The 12,221-nt window shown below is 44.8% G+C and overlaps 1 non-coding gene across 1 annotated transcript; it reads right to left on the bottom strand.

The window, feature by feature from the left end:
• Positions 1–7,911: 7,911 nt before the first annotated feature.
• Trnav-aac lies at positions 7,912–7,984 on the bottom strand. Its single transcript has one exon. It is a non-coding gene; the product is annotated as a tRNA-Val (tRNA).
• Positions 7,985–12,221: the final 4,237 nt, after the last annotated feature.

Genomic DNA, 12,221 nt, shown 5'->3' with positions numbered 1-12,221 from the left:
TCAGTACTTCGTTTCAGTTACGTATTGCTGAGAAATAACACGTATACAAGAGCATTTCCTGATAGAATGGTCACGTTCACCTTACCTACCCGTGTCGTCCAGTGGCTTGACAATACACCCACCCACAATATCATCCCCCTTCCCCCCCTCCCTCCTTCCCCCTCCCTCCCTCCCCCCCACAGTGGCATGATAGTGGTGACTTGACAGGATAGGTGAGGCAATAGCTAAGAACAGACGCCGTGGGATACAAGGACACGACGATTGGTGCAGGAGGCGGTGCAGGGGCTGTAGAAGGCAGGCAGACGTGTTCAAGATACCTCGATTTTTTTTTTGGTAGGAGGAGGAGGAGGGAGGTGGGTGTTGTGGGGTGATCAACTTCCTCCCGCCTGGCAATCAGTACGAGGAAATCCCCGTCTTCCTTCATTCTTATTCATTCTCTTCTTTCTATTATCTCCTTCATTTGTTCTTTGGTTTTTGTGTTGGTTATATTATTTTGTTTGTTTGTTTGTTTCTTTCGTTCTATGGTTCTTGTTCTTTCATGTTCTTTTATTATTTGTTTTCTTTGTACTTATGTGTTCGTTTGTTCTCTTTTAGTTCTTTCTTTCTTTGTTTCATGTGTCGTTGTTCTTCTCTTATCTTTTGTTTTCTCTCTTCTTGTTTTCCCTCAGTCTTCTCTCATCATTCTTTCTTAATCTCTCCATCGGATGTCTCACTTTTCCCTCCATTCTCTTCCCTTTCTCTTCCCCTTCTCTTTTCTCTTCCTTGTTGTTGTGCTCTCTCTCTCTCTCTCAAACACAGACATACACACAACTTACATATATACACAAACACATCATCCCCAAATGTAAACAAACAAACACACACACACACACACACACACACACACATCCCCACACACATCCCTATGCACTCACTACACATCCCTACACACACACACACACACACACCTACTACACACACATCCCTACACACACACACACACACACCCACACACATCCCTACACACACACACACACACACACACACACATCCCTACACATACACACACACACACACCTGTCTCCAATCAATATAAAACGCTCGTGAGAATTCCTTTCGTAATTACGGTCTGGACACCACCAGGTATTAACTCAGCCCGGCGTCTTCTGTGTCTTCGTTGTAGCTCTCTGGCTGATGAATGTCCTCTAGGAAGTGAATGCTGGCCTGCAGGTCAAGTGGGCCCCTGCTCTAATGGGCCCCAGATTCCATAGGAGACAATCTATACATGGGTCCTAGTTCTAATAGGATCTAGATTCAATGGGGCCCCTAACCTATACATGGGTCTCAGTTCTAATAGGATCTAGACTCAATAGGACCCCTGCAGATGGGTTCTAGTTCCAATAAGCCCCAGTCGCAATAGGGCCTCTAATGCCCCGAGTCCTAATTCCCCCCCCCCCCCAGGGTAAAGGTAAGGTTAGATAAGGCAAGGTTAGATAGGGTAAGGTTAGGTGAAGTTTGGTTAGGATAGGTTAAGTTAGGGAGTGGAAGGTCAGGTAAAGTTAGGTTTGGTTAGGTTAGGATAGGTAAGGTTATGTTAGGTTAGGTTAGGTAATGGTAGGAGAGGTTAGGTTAAGTTAAGTCTATTAGGACTGGGCCCCATTCATCAGAGAGCCCTAGTTACCAGTGTCGTAAAGTGTAATTTGTGTTCCTTGTAAAGCAACCAGGAAGTGAGACTCACATGTCTTCACCCTAATAGTGTGTGTGTGTGTGCTTGATGGGGTCACGTTATCTGCTTACTAACACAACCCAAGTCAGCTCTCCTACCTAAATCTGCCTGAAAATTGTTTATATACAATAATACTAATACATAAAATGTGTATACGCAATAATGTGATAACTAAGGGCATGAAATACAACGTAAACTATATTTATACAGAGTGAATGAGAACAGTAACACCCAACACAAAGATTATGACGTGTTATCAGTAGTAATGTTTGCCTGCTCCAGTGTAATTGATGGAGCGTAACATGAAGTTGAAGATTGCAAGGTGGAGTTGATTTTTGCAATGGTGGTGGGTGTGGTTGATTGGTGTTGGGGGTGGTGGAAGGGTGGTTGGTGTGGGTTTGGAGGTAGTGGTGGTGGTACAAGGGTGGGTGATCGGTGGTGGTGGTTGTGGGGGTGGTTGGTGGAGAGTGGAACGAGAAAGAGGGGGATGAGGGAGAATGAGGAGGGAGGAAGGAAGGAAGGAGAGAGAGGATGAAGCAAGGACGGAACTGGGAGAAGGAAGGAAGGAAGGAGGGAGGGAGAGAATAAAACTTGCATATCATCAAATGAGAGTTGTGTGGGAAGGGGAAGGGGTGGAGGGGGGTGAGGTGAGGGGCAAGGGGGTGTGTAGGAGGGAAACAATTGAGGAAAGGGCGATGTGGGAGGGAGAGAGGGAAGAAGAGTGTGTGGGAGGGAGGGAAGGGAGGGAGGTGTCTTGGGTCTTCATATGAGATGGAGGAGGAGAAGGATGGAGGTAGAGCTGAGGGAAGGGGTTAATTGGATACATACATACATATGTCATTGATTACACCCCCCTCTCTCTCTCTCTCTCCCCCCACTAACCCCCCTCCCCCCAATGAGCTCAGGACCTGTTGCGTGACGTCACAAGCCAGCCTGAATTATTATATGCAGTACTTTAGTTCATCTGAGACATTGTTATATATAGACTAACACACACACACACACACACACATTACTTCTGAAACTAACCGACCAATGGTGTTAAAATACAGTAGTTATACCCAAAAGTTAGTGGCGTTTGATTAGATTAGGTTAGAGGTTAGGTTAGGCTAGGGGGCTAATCTTTAAATAATCTAGGGGGCTAATCTTCATATGGCCCCCCCTAATCATTTCTAAATTCTATCACCTGTTAAGCTTCAGGTAATGTTAAGCTCTATGCTAAACATATACACTCACCTTTACTTACACGACACAGGTAAACGCTAATGACCTGGTGTTCTCCCTACCTGGCATGATGAGAAGGAAGCCGAGTAAAACGTCGCTGTATTATTGAAGGATAATGTTAAGTTCTGATTATCCCTGACGATTAGTGGGAGATGGAGACCTACCCCTTCCCTCTCTCCCCTCCACCCTCACCTCCCCACCCCTCACCTTCCCCCCACCTCTCACCTTCCCCCACCCCCTCACCACACCTCACCTAGAGATAAATCAAGGTTAAACTAATGATATATTATGTCTTGTTTATATTCCACTAACGTCCACCACAAGGTGTGAGCGACCAGCTTATTGTTAGGGAAGGTGTCGGGGGGGATAGATGGATAGATGGATAGATAGATGGAACTAGGAAGGAAAGAGACGGGGTGATAGAGAGAGAATTAAGACAGATAGATATATACAGGAGACAAAACCAGATATAGATAGATAGAAAAAAAATCAACAATCAGACAGACAGACTGACAGACAGACACACACACACAGATCAAAAACAATAACACACCAGTAGGGCAACAGAGATTAATCACCTCCCTCATCCCAGGTAAACGCCCTCACTTCCTCCCTCATCCCAGGTAAACGCCCTCACTTCCTCCCTCATCCCAGGTAAACGCCCTCACTCCCTCCCCCCTACCTTTAAACCTTCACCAAGTGGTTTAGTTCACCTCCTAAACTGTCAATAACAAAACACTAATTAAATTCAAGTCTCGGTGTAAATTTGACGCCATTTATGTCAGGATAGATTTTATATATGAGCTAAAATAACTAGATACAGCTGTCATAACTAGATACAGCTGTCATAACTAGATACAGCTGTCATAACTAGATGCAGCTGTCATAACTAGATACAGCTGTCATAACTAGATACAGCTGTCATAACTAGATGCAGTTGTCAATTAGGAACAGCTTCTCCTAATCACTAACGAGATAAAAAACATAAAACATGAAGGGTTCCGAGAATGTGAGAGACCCTGAGGCGGTAACACGGTAATAGCCAGCGACAGTCTTTTGTTTTATGTCTCCCTGACCACAGATCACGTGTCCTAACTCCTCGCTTCCTTCCCTCCCTCTACTTCCTTCTCTCCCTGCCTACCTACTCTCCTCCCCAATATAATCACCCATTGTTTTCCCCACCCCCTCCAACCCCTCCCCCACACTCACCACACCCCCCCCCCACACCCACAGTTCCCCCTCCCTACTACTCCTCCCCTTGTGATGTGCACAGGTGTGGGCTAACGTGTGGCGTCGTACAGTCCGTGATGTGGTCGTATTCGTCGGTTCAGTCACCACTACATTGGTCCACCGCCTCACCACTCTGTAACACTGTACCAGGTGAGAGGTCTACACACACACACACACACACACACACACACACACTTAAAGGGGGAAAATTAAAATCATGAATATCTGAGAATCAATAGTTATGATTCTAGTTTAAATCAGCCAATTAAGTGCACTCCAACGAGCTTAATTAAGGTGAAATTAAACCTAACCCAACCACCTGATGTGTCCCAGACGTTGATGATTGTTGATTGCCACGATGTAAACAAAATGGTGTGTGTGTGTGTGTGTTTTTGTGTGTGTGTGTGTGTGTGTTTGTGTGTGTGTTTGTGTGTGTGTGTGGGTGTCCTCCACCTCCACCACACTTCCATCCTCCTTTCCCCCACCCACCATGCAGCCCACTCAACCCACCCGCCTCCATACCGGATCACCCACTACCATCCCACACACACACACATAAACCCACCCACCCACCCACCTACCCACCTACACTAGATCACCCACTCTCCTCCCTTGTGCCGCTTACTCTGCCACGTTGCCACCCACCCAACCACCCACCTTTACACAACCGTTCCCCACCCACCCCCACCCCACCCCACCCACCACACACCTGTGTAATCCCGCTAGTGTAGTATCCTATGTCGCTCTCCTCTACCTGGTTACACTGTCTCTCTACCCAAGATTTGTCCGGGAAGGGGTAACTCACCTGTTTTGAGACTGACTTGGTGTAGGGAGGTCCAGGGGGGTGAAATAGAGGAAGGAAGAGGTAATGAGAAGGAAGGATGGAACACGGGAAGGAAAGGAAGGAATTGAAACATGGAGGGACTTGAGGAGAGAAAGCGAGAAAGGAATAAGGAAGGAGTGAGGGAAAACAAGGAGGAAACGAAGGAGAGAGGCAGAGAAGGAAGCAAGCAGGAAGGGAGGGAGGGATGGGGAGTGAACAAGGGAGAGACCAAAGAAGGAAGGGGGAGGGGAAGGAGAAAGCAGAAGCAGAAGAAGCAGGGAGGGGATGGATACAAGCACTGAACAAGGTAGGTAGGGAGGGGGACTGAGACAGGTGTGTGGGGGAGGAGGTGAGAGGGGGAGAGGGAGGGCAGGGGGTGGTAGCCGAAGATGATTGGAATGAGCAGCACGAAAGCCAGGATCAGGCGGGGGGGGGCGTAATAGTATCTCGGGATCCAGACACTGAAGACTCGTAGAGCAATATATATATATTTTTTATTATCTCCCGCTGAAGACTATGATAAAAGAACAGGTGTATAGGTACTAGGTTATGGTAGAGTCACAGGTGCTATGGTTATGGTAGAGTCACAGGTACTAGGTTATGGTAGAGTCACAGGTACTAGGTTATGGTAGAGCCACAGGCACTAGGTTATGGTAGAGTCACAGGTACTATGGTTATGGTAGAGTCACAGGTACTAGGTTATGGTAGAGCCACAGGCACTAGGTTATGGTAGAGTCACAGGTACTATGGTTATGGTAGAGTCACAGGTACTAGGTTATGGTAGAGACACAGGTACTAGGTTATGGTAGAGTCACAGGTACTAGGTTATGGTAGAGTTACAGGTACTATGGTTATGGTAGAGTTACAGGTACTAGGTTATGGTAGAGTCACAGGTACTAGGTTATGGTAGAGTCACAGGTACTATGGTTATGGTAGAGTCACAGGTACTATGGTTATGGTAGAGTTACAGGTACTATGGTTATGGTAGAGTTACAGGTACTAGGTTATGGTAGAGTCACAGGTACTAGGTTATGGTAGAGTCACAGGTACTATGGTTATGGTAGAGTCACAGGTACTATGGTTATGGTAGAGTTACAGGTACTATGGTTATGGTAGAGTTACAGGTACTAGGTTATGGTAGAGTCACAGGTACTAGGTTATGGTAGAGTCACAGGTACTATGGTTATGGTAGAGTCACAGGTACTATGGTTATGGTAGAGTTACAGGTACTATGGTTATGGTAGAGTTACAGGTACTAGGTTATGGTAGAGTCACAGGTACTAGGTTATGGTAGAGTCCTGGTACTATGGTTATGGTAGAGTCACAGGTGCTATGGTTGTGGTAGAGTCACAGGTACTTTGGGTATGGTAGAGTCTGGGTGCTGGGTTATGGTAGAGGTCACAGGTGCTAGGTTATGGTAGAGTCACAGGTACTATGGTTATGGTGAGTCCTGTGCTATGGTTATGGTAGAGTCACAGGTACTAGGTTATGGTAGAGTCACAGGTACTAGGTTATGGTAGAGTCACAGGTACTAGGTTATGGGTAGAGCTGGTACTATGGTTATGGTAGAGTCACAGGTACTAGGTTATGGTAGAGTCACAGGTACTAGGTTATGGTAGAGTCACAGGTACTATGGTTATGGTAGAGTCACAGGTACTAGGTTATGGTAGAGTCACAGGTACTAGGTTATGGTAGAGTCACAGGTACTAGGTTATGGTAGAGTCACAGGTACTAGGTTATGGTAGAGTCACAGGTACTATGGTTATGGTAGAGTCACAGGTACTAGCTTTAACCTGTCAAATCGTGTGAGGAGTGAGAGAAGACGTGAGGAAGAGGGTAAAAAGAGACAGGTGAGGAGGGAGGAGAGACAGGTGAGGAGGAGGTGAGAGACAGGTGAGGAGGAGGGTGAGAGACAGGTGAGGAGGAGGGGGGTGAAATAGACAGGTGAGGAGGGGTGAGAGACAGGTAAGAAGGAGGGGTGGAGAGAGACAGGTGAGGAAGGAGGTAAAATAGACAGGTGAGGAGGTGAGAAAGACAGGTGAGGAGGAGGGAGGTGTACCAAGACAGGTTATGAAAGGTTACCTGCATGAAATATAATCTGCTTACACACACACACACACACACACACACAACACACACACACACACACACACCAACTGGTTCATGACGGGTGCGGGGTGGTGGTGGTGGTAGTGGTAATGGTGGTAGTGATGGCGATAGTGGTAGTAGTGGTAGTAATGGTGGTAGTGGTAATGATGGTAATGGTGGTGGTAGTAGTAGTGGTGGTAGTAGAGGTGGTAGTAGTAGTGGTGGTGGTGGTAGTGGTGGTGGTAGTAGTGGTGGTGGTAGTAGTGGTGGTGGTGGTGGTAGTGGTGGTGGTAGTAGCTGGTGGTAGTAGTGGTGGTGGTGGTGGTGGTAGTGGTGGTGGTGGTAGTGGTGGTGGTAGTAGTAGTGGTGGTAGTAGTAGTGGTGGTAGTAGTAGTGGTGGTGGTGGTGGTGGTAGTGGTGGTGGTAGTAGTAGTGGTGGTAGTAGTAGTGGTGGTGGTGGTGGTAGTGGTGGTATACCTTGGCTGGGGATTACTATTTTCAATGTACACATTGTATGTGTACATGTAAGTATGTGTGTATGTGTCTGTGATTGTATACGTCGTGTTTGTGTATGTGTGTATGAAAGGCTGCGAGTGTAAGAGTAAAAATCTATGTACCTTTGTATATCTGGGATAATGTTTACCTGAAGTTGTATGTATGTATGTATGTAAGTAATGTAAGTAATCTATGTATGTAAGTAATCTATGTATGTAAGTAATGTATGTATGTAAGTAATGTATGTATGTAAGTAATCTATGTATAAGCATGTAAGTGTGTATATATGTAAGTATGTATGTATGTAGATGTAATTATTCTTGATAGTCTAGTACAAAAAACTCGCTGTGCTCACCAGGGCTCGAACCTGGGACCTTCTGTGTGTTAGACAGATGTGATAACCGCTACACCATGAGCACTTAATATATATGTGTATTATCTATGTATATGTGTAATTATTCCTGGTGTTATGTATGTTTGTGGGGTTCTATGTATAAATATGTATGGAACTATGACCTGTTTCCTTCAGTGTGATGACGTTGTACTCAAAGGGGGGTTGCAAGGTTATATAATCGTAATCAAGGGGTTAAATCAGGGTTATGTTATTGTATTCAAAGTGATAATAAAACCCTTTGAGTACGATGGCATAACTACTGTGAGTACATTATCAGTCCTTTTGAAAAGATTAAGTTATCGTACTCAAGTGGTTAATATATCGTACTCAATGAGTTTAAGATATCGTACTCATGAGGTTGTTATCGACTCATGTTAATATCGACCAAGAGTTAGATATATCATGAGGTTATCGTACTCAAGTGGTTAATATATCGTACCAATGAGTTTATCGTACTCATGAGGTTAAGTTATCGTACTCAAGAATTTAAATTATTGTACTCAAGGGGTTAAGATATCGTACTCATGAGGTTAAGTTATCGTACCAAAGTTTAAATTATCGTACTCAAGAGGTCAAAATATCGTACTAGAGGTTAATATTTCGTACTCAAGAGGTTAAATTATCGTACCATGAAGTTGAGGCGGCTACAGAATCCCCCAGACTTGTCCCGAGGTGTAGTAATGAACAAGGGTGTGTAATTGTGGAGAGGGGGGAGGGGTAAGGGGGAGAGGTGAGGAGGAGGGTGGGGAAGGGTAAGGAGGAGGAGGGAAGGTTTTTTTGGGGAGGGAGAGGGAGGTGAGGAGGGGGAAAGGGGTGGTGTTATGTCGCTAGGTGGGAGGAGGAGGGGAGGGGGGACAGGAGGAAGGGTAAAGTAGAGAGGCAATAAGCGCTGAGGTCACCCCCTCCCCATCCCTTCACCCTCCCTCTCGCCTCACCCCTCCCTCCCTCTCCCTCACCCTCCTCCCTCTCTCCCCTCACCCCCCCATCCCTTCACTCTTTTCCCCATTCCTCACCACTCTCCCCCCTTTCTGTCACCTTTCCTCCACAGCTGCCCAACTTACCAGAGGAAACGGTAAAGTCCCACACACACACACACACACACACACACACACACACACACACACACACACACACACACACACATGTTGACCTTTAATAATACACAATCTCTACTCTGTTCTTTTAACTTATAACATCTCGTTCCTTAAAAATATTATTCTCAACAGCATCTCCTTGTAAACAGTTGGTCGAGTCTTCCTGGTTCTGAGAGTCTGTTGTATTTCTAAACTTCAAACTTTGTAAAAAAATCATGTGATTTTTCCTATTTTCATATTGACTGATTCTTAACTTTTATTTATTTATTTATTTTTTTCTACTCATTTTTACTATTTTTATTTTTTTATTTTTACTTATTATTAATTGTTATAGATTCATTATGTCACTTTCCTAGACTATCATAATTTATAAACCCTTCTATAATAATCTGTTGCTTCTATTTTCCTATTATCGTCTATTAATATATTTTGCTATTTGCTATTGGAGATTATTCAAGGCGGTGTTATTCCTGTAGGTGTGTTAATAGATTGTTATTATTATTATTATTGTTACTAAATTAATCCATCTTCACACATTACAGAAATAATCGTAAGTTTAAAATCAAATCTAACTTACGATTAATCAACAAAGAGATAATTGGGTTATTATAATTGATTGAAAAAAAAATATATTACGTCGTTAAATAATAATAGGAAGAAATTGATTTGACCCAGCGACCTCTTGTTGTGGTGGAGGTCAAGACGTGATCCACCTATCGGAGAGGAGTTGTTATTGTTGACGAGTCTGAGGTGGGAAGATGCCTGTATGAATGTCTCTCTCTCTCTCTCTCTCTCTCTCTCTCTCTCTCTACACACACACACGTACAACTACTTTCTCCAATTGTGAGGTTAATGATCGTTTATGAAGACAATTTACCAGTCACTTCAGACCTGACCTAACCTAACCAAACGAGAACCCACAGTAATTAGAAAGTATTTACATCAGATAAACCTAAACACATATGTATCAAATTATTATACCTCGAGATACAGTTAACTAGGTGAACAGTTGCCAGCGAGCATCATTTATCAAGTCGACGTGAATCTAATTTAATAAAGTTTCGAAATGTGCAGCTGTCTCGTGATATACCCTAATTAAACATTTCTGTATATCTAACTTGTTAAATTCAGTTTTAGGAGGTTTGTTTTCGAGGTTAATTTATGTGTTTGTGGTGTAGGTATGTGGTATGTGATATTTGAGACAGCAGGTGTAAGGTTAGTTATGTGAAAGCTTCTATTTCCTGCAAGATGTGTGATGTTGATGGAGTACTGACCTAATCCTCTCAAGGGTGTGTGATGTTGATGGAGTACCTCGACCTAGTCCTCTCAAGGGTGTGTGATGTTGATGGAGTACCTCGACCTAGTCCCTCTCAGGGGTGTGTGATGTTGATGGAGTACCTCGACCTATTCCTCAAGGGGTGTGATGTTGATGGAGTACCTCGACCTATTCCTTCAAGGGGTGTGATGTTGATGGAGTACTCGACCTATTCCTTCAAGGGGTGTGATGTTGATTGAGTACTCGACCAAGACCTCCTCCCTAAAGCATATATTTTCTTTTATATTGCGAAATATAACTTAACAGAGTAAAACTTAACCTAATCCTATTTTATGGGTACAAGGTAAGGGTTTATTTTTAGGGCCCTGAGTAACAGGGACCCTAGGTAACTAAGGAGCCCTGGGTAGCTGCCTCGTTTATCCTGCCCCCAATTGGGCCTTGGTATTATTATACATCACAGCTAGGTGGCAGCACTAACGACATAAACAAACATTAGCGCGGCTGTTAAAGTTCACCAGGATGAAGGAGACCGAACTGTACTGTCATAAATATGTAATTCTCAGTGGCGGAGGTGCCCGCCAGCCCTGTGACCGACGTGATGACCCGAGATGACCTCAGCTTGAACTCGAGGTCTTCACGCACTTCACCAGAGGGTAATATATTTTTCCAGAGAAACTTTTCGTGTTTTTATATACCCCCGTGGTGTTGGATGAGTTAATTAAGTGCTGCAACACCTGTTTAATATTTTTACGGATATTCTTTAGTAACACGAGGTAAGCATCACAGTGGACGTGGAAAATTGATACAATATTTTTTAAAAGTTTAATATTCCAAGAAGATCCAGTTTCTGACCTCGATGGAGAAAGCTCTTGTGGCCTCCTACAACCAGCTGGCTGGCCGTGTAATCATGTATGTATGTATGTATGTATACATATGTATATTAATGAAGTATACAGGAGTTGAGAAGACGACCAGGCTGGTGACGACACAGTTAGTTTGGGTGGAGAATAAAGGCAAGGTAGATGGTCTCGCTCTGGCGTGGGTAAGGTGACCTAAGTCGTCGTAGCATGTAGAGACGGTAATGAGGCTGCCTTGACTGTTATTTACATGGGCCTTCCAGTCAAGTTTGTTGTCTATAGTTACACCCAGAGTTTGGCAGACTGCACCAGCTGGAGAGGATGGGCACCCACTGAGACTGCTGGGGGCTTCCACTGGAGTGGTGGCGGCATTGATGCGCATGACTACTGTTTTGGTGCGGTTGATGGTGACCTTGTACTCCGTGGTCCAGCGCCTGTAGCCTGTCCAGGGTGCCTTGTAGCGATGAGGTCTGCGTGTTGTCCACTGAAACTCCCACAGTGCAGTCATCCACGTACTCTCCACCCGTGAGAGTCCGATAGAGCGTCGTTGATCAGATGAGGAAGCACAGTGGTCCCATCTATACCTGGGGAACACCGCAGGTGAGGTGTTGAATGTAGAGACCAAGCCCTGATACCTCACTGCTTGGCTAGACGTCCACTCAAGAAACTGTAGTGTGTGTGTGTGTGTGTGTGTGTGTGTGTGTGTGTGTGTGTGTGTGTGTGTGTGTGTGTGTGTGTGTGTCCCACAACCGAACCACCACGTGGTGTAGATAACGGAATCACTCACCCTTGGAGAGACGACCTATGTACGACACGACACTGAAGAAAGTGACTGTGTAGGAAGGTACGACACACACACACAGGAGGGGGGTGCAGTGTTTACATATAGCCTGACATGTAACCTTGTAATTGTGGGTCACGGCGATTTATTATTGAGGACCTGAGTGATTGATTGGGTGGATAGATGGGGCCAGTGAATGGATAGATGGATGGATTGATGTATGAGCAATACGTAACTGAACGAAGCAATACCGT

Source organism: Homarus americanus, unplaced genomic scaffold (assembly GCF_018991925.1).
Source record: "Homarus americanus isolate GMGI-L3 unplaced genomic scaffold, GMGI_Hamer_2.0 scaffold59978, whole genome shotgun sequence".
Classification (NCBI taxonomy): Eukaryota; Metazoa; Arthropoda; class Malacostraca; order Decapoda; family Nephropidae; genus Homarus; species Homarus americanus.
Note: the sequence above shows the minus strand (reverse complement) of the source record. Positions and strands in the feature narration are given on the sequence as shown.